The 21,476-nt window shown below is 44.6% G+C and overlaps 1 protein-coding gene across 3 annotated transcripts in view; it reads right to left on the reverse strand.

Annotated features, from left to right (window-relative positions):
* LOC139248873 (protein Jade-1-like) overlaps positions 1–21,476 on the reverse strand; it is a 162,792-nt gene that overhangs the window by 109,251 nt on the left and 32,065 nt on the right. The window contains exon 2 of one of the 3 annotated variants that reach the window (XM_070872245.1): positions 20,969–21,172. The exons of 1 other annotated variant lie outside the window; for it this stretch is intronic. The gene's annotated coding sequence lies outside the window, so the exon portion shown is untranslated. Of the gene's footprint in view, positions 1–20,968; positions 21,173–21,476 lie in introns of those variants that run through there. One more of the 3 variants, XM_070872247.1, reaches the window with a different exon arrangement.

Genomic DNA, 21,476 nt, shown 5'->3' on the forward strand with positions numbered 1-21,476 from the left:
CAGATGATTTGTAGGATCTTGTGGAGACATCGTTGGTGGTATTTCTCCAGTGACTTGAGGTGTCTACTGTGCATGGTCCATGTCTCTGAGCCATACAGGAGGGCAGGTATTACTACAGCCCTGTAGACCATGAGCTTGGTGGCAGTTTGAGGGCCTGGTCTTCAAATACTCTTTTCCTCAGACGGCCGAAGGCTGCGCTGTCGTACTGGAGGCAGTGTTGGATCTCGTCATCAATGCCTGCTCTTGTTGATAGGAGGCTCCCGAGATATGGGAAGTGATCCACGGTGCCCAGGGCTACGACGTGGATCTTGATGACTGTGGGGCAATGCTGTGCGGCGAGGACAGGCTGTTGGAGGACCTTTGTCTTACGGATGTTTAATGTAACGCCTATGCTTTTGTTCGCCTCAGTAAATACGTTGACTATGTCCTGGAGTTCAGCCTCTGTATGGGCACAGGCGTAGGCGTCGTCCAAAGGTTGGAGTGGTCTTGGACCTGGCCTGGAGACGGCGCAGGTTGAAAAGGTTCCCATTGGTTCTTCTCCACTCCAGCAGGGGGCTTGTTGACTGTGAGGTGGAGCTTCGTGACGAGGAAGATCGAGAAGAGGTTTGGGGCGATGACGGAGCCCTGCTTGACCCCAGTCCGGACGTAAATTGGGTCTGTAATGGATCCGTTGGTAAGGGTCACGGCTTGCATGTTGTTGTGAAGCAGGCGGAGGATGGTGCCGAACTTTTGGGGACATCCGAAACGGAGGAGGACACTCCATAGACCCTCGCGGTTGACAGTGTCAAAGGCCTTTGTAGGTTGAAGGCAGCCATGTACAAGGGCTGGCGCTGTTCCCTGCATTTTTCCTGTAGCTGTCGTGCTGCAAAAATCATGTCTGTTGTGCCCCGTAGGGGATAAAATCGCACTGTGACTACGGGAGGAGTTCCTCGGCCACAGGAAGACGACGGTTGAGGAGGACTCTAGTGTCGACTTTCCCGGTGGTTGATAGCAGGGAGATTCCTCTGTAGTTGCCGCAGTCAGACTTGTCCCCTTTTTTAAAGATGGTCACGATTACTGCATCTCTGAAATCCCCCGGCATGCTTTCCTCTCTCCAGAGAGAGGTGAGGCCGTGTATTCGTACCAGCAGTGCCTCTCCGCCATACTTCAGTGCCTCAGCAGGGATTCCATCCCCACCCGTAGCCTTGTTGTTTTTAAGCTGTCTTATGGCTTATTCTACCTCTTGCAGTGTTGGGGTCTTACTGAGGTGGTGGCGGGTAGCATGCTGCTGGATGGAGTCGGGAACATGCGAGTCAAAGGCAGAGTCTCTATTGAGGAGATCTTTCAAGTGCTCCTTCCAGCGGGCCCCAACTGCCTCGGTGTCCTTGATGAGTGTTTCCCCGTTCTTGGCCAGCAGTGCGGTGGGGCCTTGGCCTGTAGGTAGCCTTGACTGCGATGAAGAATCCTCGCACATCATAGCTGTCGGCCAGCTGCTGTAACTCGTGTGCTTTCACCATCCACCACCTGCTCTTTAGGTCCCGAGTTTTTTGTTGGACCTCAGCCTTGAGCCATCTGTAATGCTGCTTTACTGCTCCTGCTTGCGATCTATTAGCTCTTGGATCTCCTGATCATTCTCATCAAACCAGTCGACTATATATAATGGCTCAAGCTTCACTTTACAGTTTAAGATGCCATCCAAACAACTCTATGGACATATTACAGCACGTTTAGCTTTCTGTATTCTAGTTTTAATGTGATAATAAGTAAGCATGCCCTCAGGCCATCCCAAAGCATTTTACTGTCAAATGCAGTCACACTTCACATTTCAGCCAATTTGTGCACAAGGTCACACAAACAGCAACTAGTGAATGGTAGTTTGGTGAAGCAAAAAAAGTTGATCAGATCTTTCTACTTTTTAACTATCACTATTGGTTTGTTTTACATCCACCTGAACAGGTAAACAGTACTTTGGTTTAATTTCTCATCCAAAAAGACAGCATTTCTGACAATGCAGCACTCCCTCAGTACTGCACATGTGTCAGCCTAGATTATGTGTTCCAGTCTGTCATGGTGCTTGGATCCACAAACTTCCAAGTCAGAAGCAAGATTATTAACAAATGAGAGAAGCCGACAGTTATATATACCGGCCATACTATTGCCCATTAATAAGTTACTGATTATTCCTCCACAAACTTACGATTATGATACACACAATTGTTAACCTTTCAGTGAAGACATCACAGAAATGACAAGGAGAATGCTGTGAATCGGGAACAAAAGGAATCAATGGCAGACAATTTTTTAAAAAACTGAATTAAACCATGCATGAAATTTACAGAGCTGAGATTACAGCCGCCAGATTAATTCCCTATGTAGACATTGCGGAAATATAATATGTCTCCTGTGGTGCTGCTCACAGTTGGAAGACCTGTTTTATAAAGACAGGAACATTATGTAGTACAAAATAGAATGTGATCCTTTAGGGCTAAAAAGAAAAAAAACGACTTGTATCTAGATAGTGCCTTTCACAACAACCGGACATCTCTAAACGCTTTACAGCCAATGATGTACTTTTGGAATGTAGTCACTGTTGTAATGTGGGAAACGCAGCAGCCATTTTACGCACAGCAAGCTCCCACAAACAGCAATGCGATAATGACTAGATAATCTGTTTTAGTGATGTTGATTGAGGGATAAATATTGGCCAGGACACTGAGGATAACTTCCCTGCTCTTCTTCGAAATAGTGCCACGGGATCTTTTATGTCCACCTGAGTCTCGACAGGGACTGGATTTAACGTTTCATCCAAAAGACGGCACCTCCAACAGAGCAGTGCTCCATCAGCACTGCACTGGAATGTCAGCTTAGGTTTATGTGCTCAAGTCCCTGGAGTGGGACTTGAATCCACTACCTTCTGACTCGGAAGCGAGTGTGCTATCCACTGAGCTACAGCTTCCTGGCTAGAGGGTAAAATTGCTGTAAATTCTTTAAATGAATGCAGAGATTACTTGCATACTCGGAAGAGGCTCAGATCGCTGACTTCGGTCTTGACAAGTCAATTAACAAGTTGAGACACATGGATTTTTACACCACAGGATTTGGGGATGTCAAAGATTAAAAGGACATCTGCAAGAAGAGCTGCCCCTGTGGTACAAGTATGCAAGTCAACCTATAAAGCATAACATAGCTATGTTCCATCGTCTTTGTGAAGTGGATGCAATGTGCAACTTGGAGAGAGAGAGTTGAAACAAACAGCATTTTAATATTTTACATCTGTAACAAAGCAAACCAAAGGCAGGAGGTAGAAAGTGTAAATTACCCAAACAGTAGGAATCATTGCTAAAACATCTCTATGTTCCCTACATTTACACCTGCTCAATTGTTTTAAGATTGTTTTAATTTATTTTGCGGTGGAACACTGCAGCTGTTTCGAAAGTGGAAATCGGGGCCGACAGTTAATCACATGGGAAAAATGGCCCAATCTAATGAGCCGGAATAAATGGGTCTCTTAAATTTACTTATGTTAGAATAAATGTAACTAACTAACTGTTATGCTAAAGTATTACAGGAAGTGCATGATGGCTTGCACTGTATGCAAGACTTTTAGGGGCTAGAAATTTGTCTTTTGGCGATAGTGGTATTTTTTTCAACAATTTTTGCCAAAAATGCAGTTAAAAATACTGGTTTTTTTTAAAAAAGGCATAAAATTGGCAACAAAATGTGGCAGACGGTAAAAATCGGGTGTTGCACGAGGATTTGTGGTGGAAACCGCGGTCTTCGCCAACTTTAGTCCGAGGACGATTACCGCTAAAAGACGACAGGCCCTGGGAGTGGGGGGGAACACAAAAAATGGCAACAAAAAGTAAATGTTTTGTGATTTATTTTTCAAGACCCTTAACTAAGTAATCACTGCAAAATAATTAAAATATAAAAACTTGAACTTACCTTTTTTGCAGGTCTTCATACTTACCGCTGTTTCTGGGGCTACAACGCAGGCTTTGCTCGGGCGTATTTTTTCGCCCAGAATACGGGTGCACCGAACGGCCTATTTAAAGCGATATCGCTTTTTTTAGTCTTGCATGACAGCGGTCCGCTTTTCAGCGGTATTTCAAAGCCGCCGGCGCACAACTTTGGTCAATTTAGGTGAACACCTATTACCGTCAAAAAAGGCAATATAGCGCCGAAAAAGCAGGCGTAAGGCTGGCCAATTTCTAGCCCTTAGTATATTACTAGTTGGTCTTCTGCTGCAATGTACAGGGGCAGTCAAGATCAAAGTGTCGTCTTCAGGTGAAGCGAGTTTGGAGGATGGATGATAATTGGCACAGGGTGCACTGCATAATTCAGCCCCCATTTTAAACTCATATCTTCTTTACTAAATCATACATCCTATTATCTATTCTTATATCAACACGAGCAGATTTCCTATAGTGATCTGCGATCAAAGATGAAAACTGAATGTGATAATCAACAATCCACACCACAGCAAAGAAAAATAGCCATAGAAGAGAGACATACTGGTCCATTGAGGAGGTACCATCCAACTCTCGAAAGAGTTTAGAACAATTCAGACAGTCTCATATTTTGAACACTTGCCCCAGCAGTACTTTGAAAGCATGGTTCGTAACTTCCTTAATTCATCTGCAAAACAGTGAAATCGCGTGACGAAAATCATTTAGCTACATTGCTCTGTACGCTGAAACAAAATAAGTTTTCTCCTTTGCTATCTTGCAGCTGTCTTGCGGCATTTGTAGTTAGTCCAAAGTAATTAATATATTATCCCGTCTCCACCGCTGAATCCAATCCTGAGGCATAAACATCTTGGAGGAGTTACAAAATGTCATTTTCCATACTGTGCTAAATGGCAGGAAGACAATTTACTGGTAATAAAATCCCACAGCCGGCATTCTCTGGAGTACACCATACAAGCCAGAGGGTATGCAGTAACAGAACAAGTGACATATCAAGCACATATGTCGCACTGACCCCCTTATCACTGTCCTAGAGCTTGCTGAGTAATGTTACTCACTATCTTCCTCTGGGCACTGGCATTATTAATGCATTGTGCAGGCTGGAAGCACCCAGATATTACAACTTTCCACAATATTGTGTGATTGGGCTGTCATCATCATCATAGACAGTCCCTCGAAACAAGGATGACTTGCTTCCACGCCAAAAAGGGATGAGTTCACAGGGGTATCAATGAAGGACCTGATATTCCAAGTCCTGAACTACATCTTGAAGGGTGGAAGATGCCGGTGTGTGGATTTTTTTTAACATTGCACACCAGCCACCACACAGGCTTGACAGAGCTAGGTCTTGGTCCAGTGGCAAGGATTAACCAAGACGACTGGAGACCAGCTCTGCTGCACGGACCTAGTATGCACACATATCACAATGTGAGCTGGCCCTTGCTGTCCCTGGGCCCTCGCCTTTTCTGGGCCCCGAATTCACGCCTCTCCTGGGCCCCAATCACATCCCTCTACGAGCTCTCGCCGCTCCTGCTGCACCTGCCCACATTGCAATCAGCGACCTGGATTTGTGTGAGGTCAAATCCAGTCGTCCTCTTCACAGCCGTTGCTCTCCTGCAGCAGCACGCGTTACTCCCTGCAGTGGCATGCCGCCGCATGTTGCTCCCTCCAATGGCCCCGGCCTGCTGATGGTCTTGCAGGCCGGGATTGTGCCGATTTCCGGGCCGGGCTGCCGCACATTGGGCTGTACACAATTGGGGCAGCAGATTGATTCTCATCACTCTTGCAGCTTATGGCATCATAGTGGTTATGTTACTGGACTGGTAATCCAGAGGTCTGGACTAATGAGCTGGAGATGGAGTTCAAATCTCACCACAGCTGGGGAATTTGAATGTAATATAATTAAATAAAATCTGGAATAAAAAGCTAGCATCAGTAATAGTGACCATAAAACTACCGGATTGTTGTAAAAAAAAAAATGATCTGGTTCACTAATGTCCTGTAGGGAAGGAAATCTGCCATCCTTACTTGGTCTGGCCTATCGGTGACTCCAGACACACAACAATATAGTTGACTCTTAACTGCCCCCTGAAATGGCACTTGGTCGTATTCAAGGCAGCAGCTCACCACCACCTTCTCGAGAGCAATTAGAGATGGGTAATAAATGCTGGCCTTGCCGGTGATGTCCACATCCCGTGAATGAACAAAAGTCAGAGTAGTGTCAGTCAAACCCAGTGAAAGCCTTTCTATGCGAGTTCTGTACCCAGCAGGTTGAAGAGTATGCAACCACACCAATATGCTTATTGGATTTACAAAATAACCGCAAATTTACTTTGCCCATAAATGGTTTATTTTGCTCAGTTGTGTCTCTGCAGTCTTCTTTTCTCCTCCCTCACCAACCGTCTATGTGTAGATTTAAATTCCTTAGCATGTTCCTTGGTCACTCTTCTGGGTGCAACTGATACTATTTTGTAGTTCATTTGCACGGCGTATTCCTTTATCCCATAGGTCCTGTTTCATTAATATAGTCACAAAGAAGCAGTGTTCCCTGTAAGCAGCGCTTTGTTCTGCACGCCGTTTCTTATAGTGCGTGGCCCCTTTAAATTTCCGCACAGGCGCAGTATTTACAATGGAGAAGCCAGCCAGGGAACATTGCATAGGTGGTAGCTGGACTTGTGCCAATTGTAATGGAGAAACTGTTTCCTCCAGATAAAGGTTGCAACATGACCATTTCCAATCTGCCTAGTCAAAATTACTTATTAATACAATACAAAGAAGTTAACTGTACTGAACCTTAATAGATGAAGTCCCTTTTGGTGAGAGTAAAGCTTAGACCAACCATGGCTTTTAAAAAAAAAACTGGGAACTAAATCCTCCTAAAATTCAGAATATGCAGCATGAATTTAGTTACCTGCACCCACCCTGCAATATTTGGCTCGATTGGAGTTTTTTTTTCCCCATTTTTTCAGCAAATTTCCCCGGCCCTGCCCTCTCTCTCCTCTACCCCCTCTCTCTCTCTCCCCCCCCCCCACACCCGCCCCGCCCCCCACCTCTCCTCCTTCAAGGCATTCATTTCTTGCTTGTGTTAGGTTCCACAGACACCAGCTGTACTCTGCTACCTCCTTCATGTATGAGCAAGCTTAGACAGTGTCATCCAGTTGTTAAATCATTGTGGTGATCATAGTTGGGGAGAAAACTCAATTCAAATCGATGTTCTAGTCTGCTGCTGTAAGGCATTTGCCACAGTATTGAACTGGCACCACAATATGTGATCGGGTATTAATAGCACGCAAATTAGGCTTAACGCCTGGAATGCATGGCAGCAAGTAGGCATTAAAGTTACTAACAGTCTGAAAATAGTCCCTCTAGAATTGGAGTCAATCCAGAAAAGGGCAGTTTGAGTGACAGACAGACAGTGAAATGCTATATCTAGTAAGACTAGCAGAACATTTCTTTGGCAGAAAGAGATGCAAGGCTTTGAAGAAATTATAAATCCCAGCCAAAGGCTTCACGCTTAGTAGCAAGATATGAATACCAAGACTGCAATCGGAAAAGATCTAGGAAATTGGAATACCACAAAAAATTCCCAAACAGCTTCACACTTCATTGTCTGAGAAAGCTTCATTGAGGCCGACACTAATACAGGTACAACATCTCAAATCCTGCTCTCCGAAAATCAGAATTGTCCGAAAACCGGACATTTTTGAGAAAATCCCATTTGATATTCAGTAAAATAAAATCCGGAATTATTATCCAAAAACCAGCAGGCCGGATGAGCTGTCAGCTTCGCCGGTATGTTTTAAATGGCGTGCGATCGGTCAGAGCCTTGCCAAATGACCCTCGACCCGGCCCGACCCATGCCACCATTAGTACTCTGTCTGCCTCGGTAGCATTCCGAAATCTAGAAAAATCCGAAAACCGGCATGGTCTGGGTCCCATGTTGCCGGATTTGAGACGTTCCTGTAGTTCAAATTTTAGAAGTCTATGGGATTTATTTTCTTGAATGGCTTCGGATTATGCTCCAAAGAAAATTGATTTATTTGTCAATTCATTTGATCCATTCTAGAATAAGCTCTTTATACATACATATATGTGATATGTACACTGCTTCATATGAGAAAGAATATACCCCACTAAGCTCAAAGTAATTGTAAGCATATCCTATTAAAATGACAAACTTGTTTCTTGACTCATTTCTTGCCATAACACTAATTCTTTAGAACCAAGAAGTTAGTGATGATAAATATTGGCCCTGAAATTCCAATGTCCCGGGTCCGTACAAAGTTTCTACGAACCCGGGAAGGCATCGGAAAAGCCGGTTTCCAGCACACAATGCGCATGCACTGAAAACCAGCTTTTCCGATCCGTCAAGTTTCTGGCTTGACAGATCCTCCGCATCACGGGATCGAGGATACTTGCAGGGCAAGATTTCCGATATTGACGAATATCCTGCCCTGCAAAAGTTCTTTAAAATCTTGCGCCTGAAAAAGCAGGTTTCTAACCTACTTTTACAGGTGCAAGTGTTTAAAAATACACAAAAGCATTATAAAATAAAGTTATAAAAACACAATTTATTGTTTAAAAACCCTCCCTACTACGGGAAGTTTATTTTAAGGCTTAATTTTTTAAAATTTTAAAAGTCGGGAACATTTAAAAAAAAAACTTTAATTTAAATGAATGTTAAATATGTAGTTCATTTTCTATTTTTATTGTGTTTTGGGTGTTGGGGGCCGGGGGTGCGGAGATTTTCCATTCATAGTAATAGGAGTTCCGGACTTACGGAACTGCTGTTACTATGAATGAGAATCTATACTACACCTGATTGGCTGCTGTCTCCAGCTCCCAGCCTGCGCATGTCCCCAGGTGCATGCGCTGCGACGCGCAGTCACAAGATGTCTCAGGCTCGAAAGTTCAAACGGGCACAGCAGCAACAGGTAAGTGCGCATCTCTTTTCTCTTTTTCTGTCGTTTGATCACGGGAAGAGCTCGACCGGAATTTAAGGGCCAATAGTTATGATATTCATCTATTTTAATGTAGGTATTAACCTGTTTATTTTGAGCAAATTAGCAGCTCTGCTAAAATATTGGACAAAGGAATGACATGAACGTATTAACTAATATTGGTAACAGCAATTTCTAGTCTTTGGTCTCAAAATGAATCACTCAGAATAGTTTATCATGTACAAAAATAGCTTTTCATTACAATAACTGCTGTAGAGCCTTATGATCTTTATCGGAAGATGGGTGTCCATGTTCATAGAATCATAGAATGGTTACAGCACAGGAGGCCATTCAGCCTGTCAATACCGTGCCGGCTCTCTGTAAGAGCACTTCACCTAGTCCCACTCCCCTGCCTTTTTCCCGTAGCCCTGCAAATTCTTTTCCCTTCAGATACTTATTCAATTCCCCTTTGAAAGCCACAACTGAATCGGCCTCCACCACCCTTTCAGACAGTGCATTCCAGATCATAACCACTCACTGCGTCAAAAGGTTTTCCTCATGTCGCCTTTGGTTCTTTTGCCAGGCACCTTAAATCCATGTCCTCTGGTTCTCGACCCTTCCGCCAATGGGAACAGTTTCTCTCCATCTACTCTGTCTAGACCCCTCATGATTTTGAAAACCTCTATCAAATCTTCTCTCAACCTTCTCTGCTCCAAGGAGAACAACCCCAGCTTCTCCAGTCTATCCATGTAACTGAAGTCCCTCATCCCTGGAATCATTCTCATAAATCTTTTCTGCACCCTCTCCAAGGCCTTCCTAAAATGCCCAGAATTAGACCAGTTGAGGTCAAACTAGTGTTTTATAAAAGTTCGTCATAACTTCCTTGCTTTCTCAACGTTCCTTGCCACCTACAATGATTTGTGCACATATACACCTAGGTCACTTTGTTCCTGCACCCTCTTTAGTATTGTACCCTTTGGTTTATATTACCTCTTCTCATTCTTCTTACCAAAATGCATCACTTGGCACTTTTCTGCGTTAAATTTCATCTGCCATGTGTCTGCCCATTCCACCACCCTGTCAATGTCCTCTTGAAGTCTATCACTCTCCTGTTCACTGTACTTCCAAGTTTGTCATCTGCAAATTTTGAAATTGTGCCCTATATACCAAGTCATTAACATATATCAAGAAAAGCAGTGGTTCTAGTACCGACACCTGAGGAACACCATTGTAAACAACCGTTCACCACTAACTCTGTTTCCTGTCATTTATCCATGTCACTTATCACTGTCTCCAACTTCGCTGGCAAGCCTATTATGTGGCACTTTATCAAACGCCTTTTAGAAGTCCATGTACACCAGGACAATCGCATTTCCATCATCAATCCTCTGTTACCTGATCAAAAAACTCAATCAAGTTAGTTAAGCACGATTTGCATTTGACAAATCTATGCTGGCTTTCCTTAATTAATCTACACTTGTCCAAGAGACTGGTAATTTTGTCCCAGATTATTGTTTCTAAAAGCATCCCCACTACTGAGGTTAAACTGACTGGCCTGCAGTTGCTGGGTTTATCCTTACACCCTTTTTTGAACAAGGGTGTAACATTTACAATTCTCCAGTCCTCTGGCACCAGCTCCATTGCCTTGTGATTTGCCATCTTGTGCTTTTGGATCTGAAGTACTTATTTGCATTCTACAAGGGAAGAGATGGCCCATTTAGGTTCGCAATACAAGACTTGCCATGTTTGAGCTGGAGGTCCAGTTTTGTAAATTCCCTCTGTCCTTCAGCATATCACAAATATTCTGCCCACCCTTGTTCACTATGCAGTACGCATCGCTGGAAAGCGCATGGGTGAACATGATTGTCACCAGGCTGAATCCAGTCACTGTCTGAGATCGCACAGGAAAGATGGAACTTAAACAAGCTGCTCAAAGAGCAGCGGCATCTGTGAAACCTTATCTCAGTAAGGAGTTAATGCCTGCATGAAAGGAGGAAGAGAGGAGAGAAAATTGGCAGAAAAGGGAGTAAGAAAATGCACAAGTGCTGATTGGTAGCTGGCAGATGGTTCCTATTTCTTTTGATTTGTGAACTGATATATTTCAGTTAAATCCTAACACAGCAGCTTCAGATGGTGGGTCCTGGGGTTGTCAGACGTGCAGGAAGAAATTCTCATTGTTAAACATTAACAGTCTCATTGTTGTGCTCTCCACAGTTCCAACAGCCCGGTTATCGCAAATTTTATCCACCACATTTTACTTGTCTCTATTTTTCAATAAAATTAGTGAAGACAGATCTGCATTTTTCAGGACTCCAATTTTGCAATTTTCCTCATCAGAGGTACAATTATTCTGTCAATGGTTGGTTATACAATGTTTCATTTTACATCTGGCATTTCTGGCTCTAGTGCAACTTTTGACTATTCTGTGGTACATTTTTTTTTATAAATACCTTTTCCAGAACTTGTCTTCTAGCTAATTACCCGATAAGCATTGCTTTTGTCCCGAGTTATTGTCAATTCATGTCCTTTTACTATATGGCATTAATGCTATTATCCTTCTGTATGAAGTCAACAAACTAAGTGTGTCAGACTGGGTGTTTAAGCATTTCAAAACGGTTTCTAAAAAGATGCTGCTTTCTCAGGTTAAGTAAGTGTTATTAAGTTGGTGTTACTGGTTTTGTATTTTTTTTTTAAATCAAGAGAATGTTCCAGGTCTACTCATCTGGGATCAAGTGGAGCTTTGATGTGAAGTACATTAGCATTTCGGTCGACTCTGGCTTGTCGCTCATATTTATTCTGTATTCTGTATAGATATCACTGTGTACACATAGTATTTTTACATCCAATAGCCTTTTATTTTCTCAATTGAATAGATGAGGGCACCTCGTTATTTTAAATCCGGCACACAACCATGCTCTCAATTCTAGTTTCCTACAGCAGAGAAAGATTAAATATATTTCAGTATTTCACAGATTGTGGAGCAAAGTTATTACAATCTCATGTCCATTTGGTTACCCAAAAATCCTGTGCTCGCTGACCCACATTGGCTCCTGGCTAAGCAACACCTCATTGCAAAATTCTCATCCTTGTTTTCAAATCCCTCCATGGACTCACCCCTCCCTATCTCTGTAATCTCCCCCCCTCCCTCCTTATCTCGAATCTTCCCCCCGCCCCCCCCTTCCTATCTCTAATCTCCCCCTGCCCCCCCTCCCGCTCTCTAATCTCCCCGCACCCCCCATCTCTATCTCTGTAATCCCCCCCCGAGATGTCTGCACTTCTCTAATTCTGGCTTCTTGAGCATCCCTGATTATAATCACGCAACCATTGATGGCTGTGCCCTTGTTGCCTAGGCCCCAAGCTCTGGAATTTCCTGCCTAAACCTCTCCACTTCTCTTTCCTCCTTCAAGCCGCTCCTTAAAACCTACCTCTTTGACCAAACTTTTGGTCATCTGCGCTAATTTCTCATGTGGCTCGGTGTCAACTTTTCTGTCTCATAATACTCCTGTAAAGTGCCTTGGGACGTTTCATTATGTTAAAGGTGCTATATAAATACAAGTTGTTAGGAGAATTCAGATCGTTTATTATTAGTAAAAGACTGATAGATTCCTTTTTGAATTAACATTTTGAGTTGATATTTAACCAGCATCAGAGGACAACTACTAGATTTAGAAAAAGTTCAGCTCCACAATATGAAGTGCAGCCCCGATAACAATCTCCACACCAGGACAGACTTGATGGAATGAATGAACTGTTGCTTTGTGTAACATTCTATGTGCTTCATTGTCACCCAGAAAAATCTCAGCTCCAAAATACAGTGAGCAGAGTAGGAAGCTCTCTCTATTAACAACCCCGGGATCTACTGCTTGAAGATGCCGTGACAAAATTTTGCTAAAATATTTAGGTTCTTCACAAACCCAGAATTGAAGGAATTGAAACACAAACTGCCAACACCAACCAAATAAGTGGATTCTGGGCTTATATTGGTGTATTTATTGAAAGTATAATGTACCAGTGATGAAGAAAACTGCAAGGTATGTGTGCGCACACATGCATGAACTTCTGGGAAGGAACAATCAGGTTATAATGCTAGTCAGTGCTTCAGATATCTCTAGCTAAGCTGTTCCAGTACAGCTACAACACTGACATCTACCCAACAATGTGGAAAACTGCCCAGGTTATGTCCTGTCCACATAATCAAATCTGGCCAATTTCCACCCCATCAGTTTACACTCAATCATCAGCAAAGTGATGGAAGGTGTCGTCGACACTGCTATCAAGCAGCACTTACTCACCAATAACTTGCTCACCAATGCTCAGTTTGGGTTCTACCAGGACCACTCTGCTCCAGACCTCATTACAGCCTTGGTCCAAACATGGACAGAAGAGCTGAATTTCAGCGGTGGGGTGAGCGTGACTGCCTTTGACATCAAGGCAGCACTTGACCAAGTGTGGCATCAAGCAGCCTTAGTAAAACTGAAGTCAATAGGAATCAGGGGGAAAACTCTCCACTGGCTGGAGTCATGCCTAGCACAAACGAAGATGGTTGTGGCTGTTGGAGGATAATCATCCCAGCCCATCGTCAGAGCAGTGTCCCAGGCCCAACCATCTTCAGCTGCTTCAACAATGACCCTTCCTCCATCACAAGGTCAGAAGTGGGGATGTTCGCTGATGATTACACAGTGTTCAGTTCCATTCGCAACTCCTCAGAATGAAGCAGCCAGACATTCAAGCTTGGGCTGATAAGTAGCAAGTTACGTTCGCGCCACGTAAGTGCCAGGCAATGACCATCTCCAACAAGCGAGAGTCTAACCACCTCCCCTTGATATTCAACGGCATTACCATCACCGAATCCCCCACCATTAACATTCTGGGGGTTACCATTGACCGGAAACTTAACTGGACCAGCCACAAATACTGTGGCAACAAGAGCTGGTCAGAGGCTGGATATTCAGCAGCGAGTGTCTCACCTCCTGACTTCCAAAAGCCTTTTTATCGACAAGGTACAAGTCAGGAGTGTGATGGAATACTCTCCACTTGCCCGGATGAGTGCAACTCCAACAATACTCATGAAGCTCGACACCATACAGGACAAAGCAGCCCGCTTGATTGGCACCCATCCACCACCTTAAACATCCACTCCCTCCACCACTGGCGCACTGTGGCTGCAATGTGTACCATCGATACGATATACTGCAGCAACTCACCAAGGCTTCTTCGGCAACACCTCCCAAACCCACGACCTCTACCACCTAGAAGGACATGGGCAACAGGCACATGGGAGCACCATCACCTGCGAGTTCCTTCTTTGTCACTAGGTCAAAATCCTGGAATTCCCTCGGAAATTGCACTGTGGGAGTATCTTCACCACAAGGATTGCAGCGGTTCATGGTGGTGGCCCATGACCACCTTCAAGAGCAATTTAGGGATGGGCATTAAATGCTGCCCTTACCAATGACACCCACATCCCAGAACAAATTTTAAAAAAAAAACTTAAGCCAGAAGAAGGAACCTCCACTGATTTTATAAATGTCAACTGAACCTTAAAATTAGGTTATAACTATAATTAGCTTTTAACTCACTCCTGATGGCCCCTGGCAGGATATGTAATATTTAAGGAATTTTAAGCCCAGATTTTAACAGTTTTTGCTGAGTTCTGGAATGCCTCAGAATCTTACTGCAGCCAAATAAATTTTGCACGAATCCATTTTGTTCTTTGAAGAGATCACTACTGCAGGTTCATTGCAAAATCTTTCGCATCACCATTTCTACATAATGCAACCACTCCCCCGACTTTCCAGGCCAAAAATAAAAATCTACGATCTGCATACAAGACGAGCATAGTGACTAGTGGGGTACCACAAGGTTCTGTGCTGGGGCCCCAGCTGTTTACACTGTACATTAATGATTTAGACGAGGGGATTAAATGTAGTATCTCCAAATTTGCAGATGACACTAAGTTGGGTGGCAGTGTGAGCTGCGAGGAGGATGCTATGAGGCTGCAGAGCGACTTGGATAGGTTAGGTGAGTGGGCAAATGCATGGCAGATGAAGTATAATGTGGATAAATGCGAGGTTATCCACTTTGGTGGTAAAAACAGAGAGACAGACTATTATCTGAATGGTGACAGATTAGGAAAAGGTGAGGTGCAACGAGACCTGGGTGTCATGGTACATCTGTCATTGAAGGTTGGCATGCAGATACAGCAGGCGGTTAAGAAAGCAAATGGCATATTGGCCTTCATAGCGAGGGGGTTTGAATACAGGGGCAGGGAGGTGTTACTACAGTTGTACAGGGCCTTGGTGTGACCACACCTGGAGTATTGTGTACAGTTTTGGTCTCCTAACTTGAGGAAGGACATTCTTGCTATTGAGGGAGTGCAGCGAAGGTTCATTGGACTGCTTCCCGGGATGGCGGGACTGACATATCAAGAAAGACTGGATCAACTGGGCATGTATTCACTGGAGTTCAGAAGAATGAGAGGGGATCTCATAGAAACGTTTAAAATTCTGAATGGTTTAGACAGGTTGGATGCAGGAAGAATGTTCCCAATGTTGGGGAAGTCCAGAACCAGGGGTCACAGTCTAAGGATAAGGGGTAAGCCATTTAGGACTGAGATGAGGAGAAACTTCTTCACCCAGAGAGTGGTGAACCTGTGGAATTCTCCACCACAGAAAGTTGTTGAGGCCAATTCACTAAATATATTCAAAAATGAGTTAGATGTAGTCCTTACTACTAGGGGGAATCAAGGGATATCATTGAATGGCGGTGCAGGCTCGAAGGGCTGAATGGCCTACTCCTGCACCTAGTTTCTATGGGCACAAGTTTCGGGCCGCGCCACGCCCGTTTTTCGCGCCACAGAGTGCGCCTAAAAAAAAAACTTACCTATTCTCCGGCTCCCTGCAGGTCCTCTGGGGCTGGGCGCGGTGCAGCACGAGCTGTGGGGGGCGGAGCCAGGTCCCTGCGCTGAATACAGTGCCGGGATCTCTGCACATGCGCGCTACAGTGGGCGCGCATGTGCAGTAGCTCCAGGCTCCCAAAACTATGGGAGGGGCCCGAAGCACGCAGCCCCTAGCCCTGGCCGAATGGCCTCACTGGGGCTGCGTGGATAAGGCTCCTCCCACCCAACCCGACCCCCACTCCCTCCCCCGGCGACCCAACCTCCGCTCCCCGACCACCCCCCCCACCCGACCTCCGTGACTCTCCCAACCCCGACGCCACCTACCTGTAAATCCAGCCCGAAGTCTTTGGCCCAGCCGTTCAGCCTCCTTCTCTCCCTTCCTCCCTCCCTCCTTCCATCCTCTCTTCTCCCACCCCTCCCCACCCCCTCCTCCTCCTACCCCCCTCCTCCCCTCCCTCCATCCTCTCTCCCTTCTCCCTCTCTCCTCTCCCACCCCCTCCTCCCCCCCCCACCCTCTCCTCCTCCTACCCCCCTTCTCCTCTCCTCCCCTCCCCTTACCCCCCTCCTCCCCCACCTCCTCTTACCCCCCTCCTCCCCCCTTACCCCCCTCCTCTTATCCCCCCCTTCTCTTACCCACCCCCTCCTCTTACCCCCCTCGCCCACTCTCCCATCTCCTACCCCCCTCCTCCCCTCCCCATCTCCTACCCCCCTACTCCCTACTCCTCCCCCTCTCCTCCCCCACCCCCTCTCCCACCCCTCCCCACCTCCTCCCCCATCCTCCCCTCCTCCTCCTCCTCCTCCTCCCCCATCCCTCACCCCCCTCCTCCCCCACCCCCGTCCTCCCCCATCCCTCACCCCCCTCCTCCCCCATCCCTCACCCCTCATCCCCCTTCTCCCCCTCCCCTCACCCCTCATCCCCCTTCTCCCCCTCCCCTTGCTGTCAGAAACACAGACACTGACAGACAGAGAGTGAGAGACACACACACAGACAGACAGAGAGATAGAGACACTGACAGAGACACACTGGGGGGGGCCATCCCAGCACGCTGTTGAAGGACTCCCGGTGCTGCAGTCGGTAAGTAGAAAATGTTTTATTTATTGATTTTTTTAAAAATTATTTTTTAATTAATTTTTTTTGATTGATTTATTGGTTGATTTATTGATGTATTTATCATTTATTATTGATGATGGCTCTTTATTTGTAAAAGTGAAGTGTTTAATGTTTGTAAAGTTCCCTTTAAACCCCCCCCCCCCATTTCCTACGCCTAATTTGTAACCTACGCCTGATTTTCTAAAGTATAGACAAGGTTTTTTCGCACGTACAAAAATCTTCACTTACTCCATTCTAAGTTAGTTTGGAGTAAGTTTTCACTGCCTAAACTTTAAAAACACACGTTAGTGGCCGGACACGCCCCCTTTTGAAAAAAAAATTCTGTTCCAAAGTAAAACTGTTCTAACTGACTAGAACTGGAGCAAACTAAATGCCGAGAATTCAAATTTCTAAGATACTCCATTCTAAACCAGTTGCTCCAAAAGAACAGGAGCAACTCAGGCCGAAACTTGGCCCCTGTGTTTCTATAGTCCTACCTACAAACAGCAGTGGATGGTAGAACTTCACAATACTTGACCAACTTAATGAGATCTCCAAGTGCCACACAAATACGGCATTTCAATGGGCCAAATAACTTTTTCCTGAACCAAACTTGCTGATGTTCCCAACATCCTGGCTTGCTCCCTATAGACTGAAAAATTTAATTGTGCACCGTAATTAAATGTAAATATTAATTTCACATGGGAACAAAAGTGACATTTGGAGTGCTTCCAGGACACGACTGGGATATTTGTTTCCCTTTGTCCTGATGAAAGATATTTTATATAGATTACATTGGTTGTGGGGTATACATAAATACAACACACACGCATTAACAATGTCCACAACTTAACACCAGGTAACTCCCTCTGAATAAAGATAATAAATAGTCTTTTTTTTTAAGTAATTCAGTCCAAGAAAATCCAGCTTCAAAATAAAGTGTCACAGCAGTCAGATCTTAGCATTACACTAGGAGCTTCTCTATAAACAATGAGCTGGAGGAGTTTAAAAAAAAGATTGACTCTTACCTAGAAACATGCTGAGCTTGCATGAGGGTGATTACATATCCAATGGACCGTTATGCAAGAAGGATAACAGCAAAAAAAAAACAAATAATGCAGAAAAAGAAATGAAGCATTGCCAGAGATTAAAGAAAAAGGCCTCAAGTGAGCAATACCTAAATTGTTCTCTGGAGAATCATGCGCGTTTAAGCCTACTCTTCATAGGCATAAATGCATATTTTAGATGAACAAACCACACACTGCCTGCTTACACCATTTCATTGCAGCCCGACCGTTGGAGGTGGTGCTATAAAATCATCAAGACTGCAAACACATCTTCAGAGGCATACACCACGTCACATGGTGCTCCCATTCGCTCCACCTGAGGCAATGCTTCCCTTGCAAGCCAGCAGTAATTTTCACATTACTGTCTATAAGGAGCTATTCCTGACATAGGGGAAAGCCTACAGCCAGAAATACTACTTTGCAACTGCACACGTGCAAATCTTCCACATTGTTCTGACATTCCTGCTGGTGCACTGAAACAACCCTAGTAGTAATCAGCGGGAATCTGGAACACGGGAAAACTGCACATCAAAAGTAGTTCCACAAAATAAATGGGGTATTATATACAGGACATACCCCTCTGCAAATCAAAGAAGAAGGAAAAAATACCCCTGTTCCCATCAATGGACTCCATCATGATGTTATTTTGGCTTCATAGTCTTGTAAAATATCCCCCTTTCCAATTATACAACACAGGGCTACATTAACTAATCTAAATATAACAGCAGCAGCAAATTGGCAGCAGTGATAACAAATCTAAGCTCCAGTGACAAAGCATGGAAAAGTAAACTACATATTATAGCATTTAAGAAACACGACAGCAGGGAGCATATTTATCGCTTTCAAGGACATTGTTCAGGTTTAACTGACTGAATAAACAGCTTGGACACCACTCTCAGTTCAGATCTCAAAAGCTCCTAAAGTGCATTCATTCCGTAACATGCTTCCCAACAACAGGTTCAATTCTTGTATGTATTTACACTGCTCTTGAGTTTTCCCTCTTCCAGTCAGTAATATTGCACAGCTGTGTACCATTCTGCAAATGCTAGCCAAAGGGAATTCAACAGTGGTATAAGGAACTATGTTTGGTAGTGTCAGCTGTGGCTTAGTGGGTAGCACTCTCACCTCGGAGTCAAAAGGTCGTGGGTTCAAATCCTACTCTAGATTGGAGCACAATAATCTAGGTTGACACTCCACTGAGGGAGTGCTGCACTGTTGGAGGTGCCGTCTTTCAGATGAGACATTAAACCTCTGCTCTTTCAGGTGGACATAAAAAATTTTGAAGAAGAGGAGCACTGGAGTTATCCCTGGAATCCTGACCAATATTAATCTCTCAATCAACATCACAAAAACAGATTATCTGGTCATTATCACATTGCTGTGTGGGAACTTGCTGTGCGCAAATTGGTGCCGCATTTCCAACATTACAACAGTGACTACGATCCAAAAGCACTTCATTGGTTGTAAAGCGCTTTGGGATGTCCAGTGGTCGTGAAAGGCGCTATATAAATGCAAGTCTTTCTTGCGAAGAAAAAGGGCTTTCTATGCAAGCTAGGACGCACAACTGCCTACAAAGGGCATAGAACCGTAATGCTCAAAGTAGCCTTGGCCACTGGAGCTGATGCTAGCCAGCATAACGGACGGCCTTTGATGGTACAAACTTTAGCTGTGCCCCACACTCAGTATGCGAACCACCTTTATCCTTTTTGATCTCTCGATGCAGTTGACCATCGCATCCTCCTTCACCATTCTTTTAACCACCTTCAGGGAACCATCTATTTCTACGCACCCCAAAACATGCAGCATCTCACTTGCAATTGCTTCTCCTTCCGTGCCCTCAGTTTTCTGGTGCACCCCAAAGGTTCCATCCTTGGTGCCACTTGCATGGTGCCTCCATGTCACATGATCAATCAGCTTACATATATGCACTGACCAACGCCAGCTTCAGCTTTATAACGCCACTCCCAACCGACCATCCAACTACATGCCCAAACATCAAGTTGTGACAAATCCAGAGCTTTCCCCAGCACTGGAATAACCAAAGACATCCTGTTCCGATCTCACTAGAAACTCTGAGCATTAGCCCTTGATTCTATCGCCCTTCCTGGCTGCTCATTCAGGCTGAACCCTACAAAGAACTCCAGCATCTGTTCTGACCCTGAGCAAAGTCTTAGACTTCCCATCCTATCCCTCATTAAGATCACCTATTTCTACCTCAGTAATCCCAGCAGTCTTCATTAATGCTCCCTTTAAGCTGCGCAATCGCACAGTAATAGAAAAGGTTCCACACAGGCCGCTCACCGGCTTCTCCATTGTAAATACTGCTAATGTGCAGAAATTTAAAGGGAGCGCGCACTAAAAGAGACAGGCCACACAGCAAAGCGCAGCTCACAGGAATCATTGGTCTTCATCCTTAACTCAGTCCCACTGCTACTAAAACACTCTTCAACACCTTCGGGTTCATTTTCTCCAAAACTCTTCACACTTGCCTCCAAAGTGTCGCGCTGCACAAACTCCAACTCACCTTACCCTGTAATAAGTCTGACTTACCCATCATTGTTGCCCTCTCTGACTGCTATTGGTTCGTCGACCTCCAACACATTGATTTCTAAATCTTTATCCTCGTGTACAATACCCTCGCTACACTCTACTACGACAACCCCCTCCTGTCCGATTATCCCAACTTCCAGTTTTCTGACTCTGGAATGCTGTATGATATCCCACCCTCAGTACTATTATAGGTGACAGTGCCTTCAGCTATATTGGCCCCCACACTCTGGCATTCTCTCCATAAATCCCTCCACCATGCCTCAACTCTGCCTATCTTCAAAAGCCTCCTCAAAACTTCGCACTGATCACTCCTTCGGTCATCTCCTCTAACTTTTGCTCTGTGTCCGTACAATTTGTGAACGGCCTTAGGAGATTTTGCTGCATTAAAGATACTACACAAGTTGGTTCTCTGGCTACAAGTGGACTACTCTTTCAACGTATCCACTCAGTAGCAATGCGGTTTTTAAATTACTGACCTGTATGAACAATCCACTGATACTGGGATAGGTGTGTGGTCAAAAGCCTCAAAGTTGTTGCGCTGGAGCAGTTGCTCTGTGTGGGCAAATCTTGTCCATCCGCCGCTGGTCCAGTGCTGGTCCAGTGCCCTGGACCTACCCCGCAACGTAAATGAAGCAAATTCGGAACGCCAGCAGCCCCACTGTATTGCAGTAGAAATGATTCTGCAACGTAACATGCAAAAAGATAATTTCACGTCAACCTCAAGTTCGCAGCATACAAAGAACTTCTCCATCACCACAACTTTCTAGTCAACAGTTCAGTCTTCCATATACTTGCCAATGTTTCTATACCTATTATTTTCAAAAATAGCCTTTGATCCTTCAGTCAAGAACCTAGTGCTAAGTTTGGAAAACAATTCTTCACTAATTTGGCTATGGATTTGCAATACATAAAGACAATGGGTTGAAAGACTGCCATAAAAAGGACAGCTAGCACCAATCAGATCTTCATTGCGTTTATATTTTT

The sequence above is a fragment of the Pristiophorus japonicus genome, chromosome 2, assembly GCF_044704955.1.
Source record: "Pristiophorus japonicus isolate sPriJap1 chromosome 2, sPriJap1.hap1, whole genome shotgun sequence".
Taxonomy (NCBI): Eukaryota; Metazoa; Chordata; class Chondrichthyes; family Pristiophoridae; genus Pristiophorus; species Pristiophorus japonicus.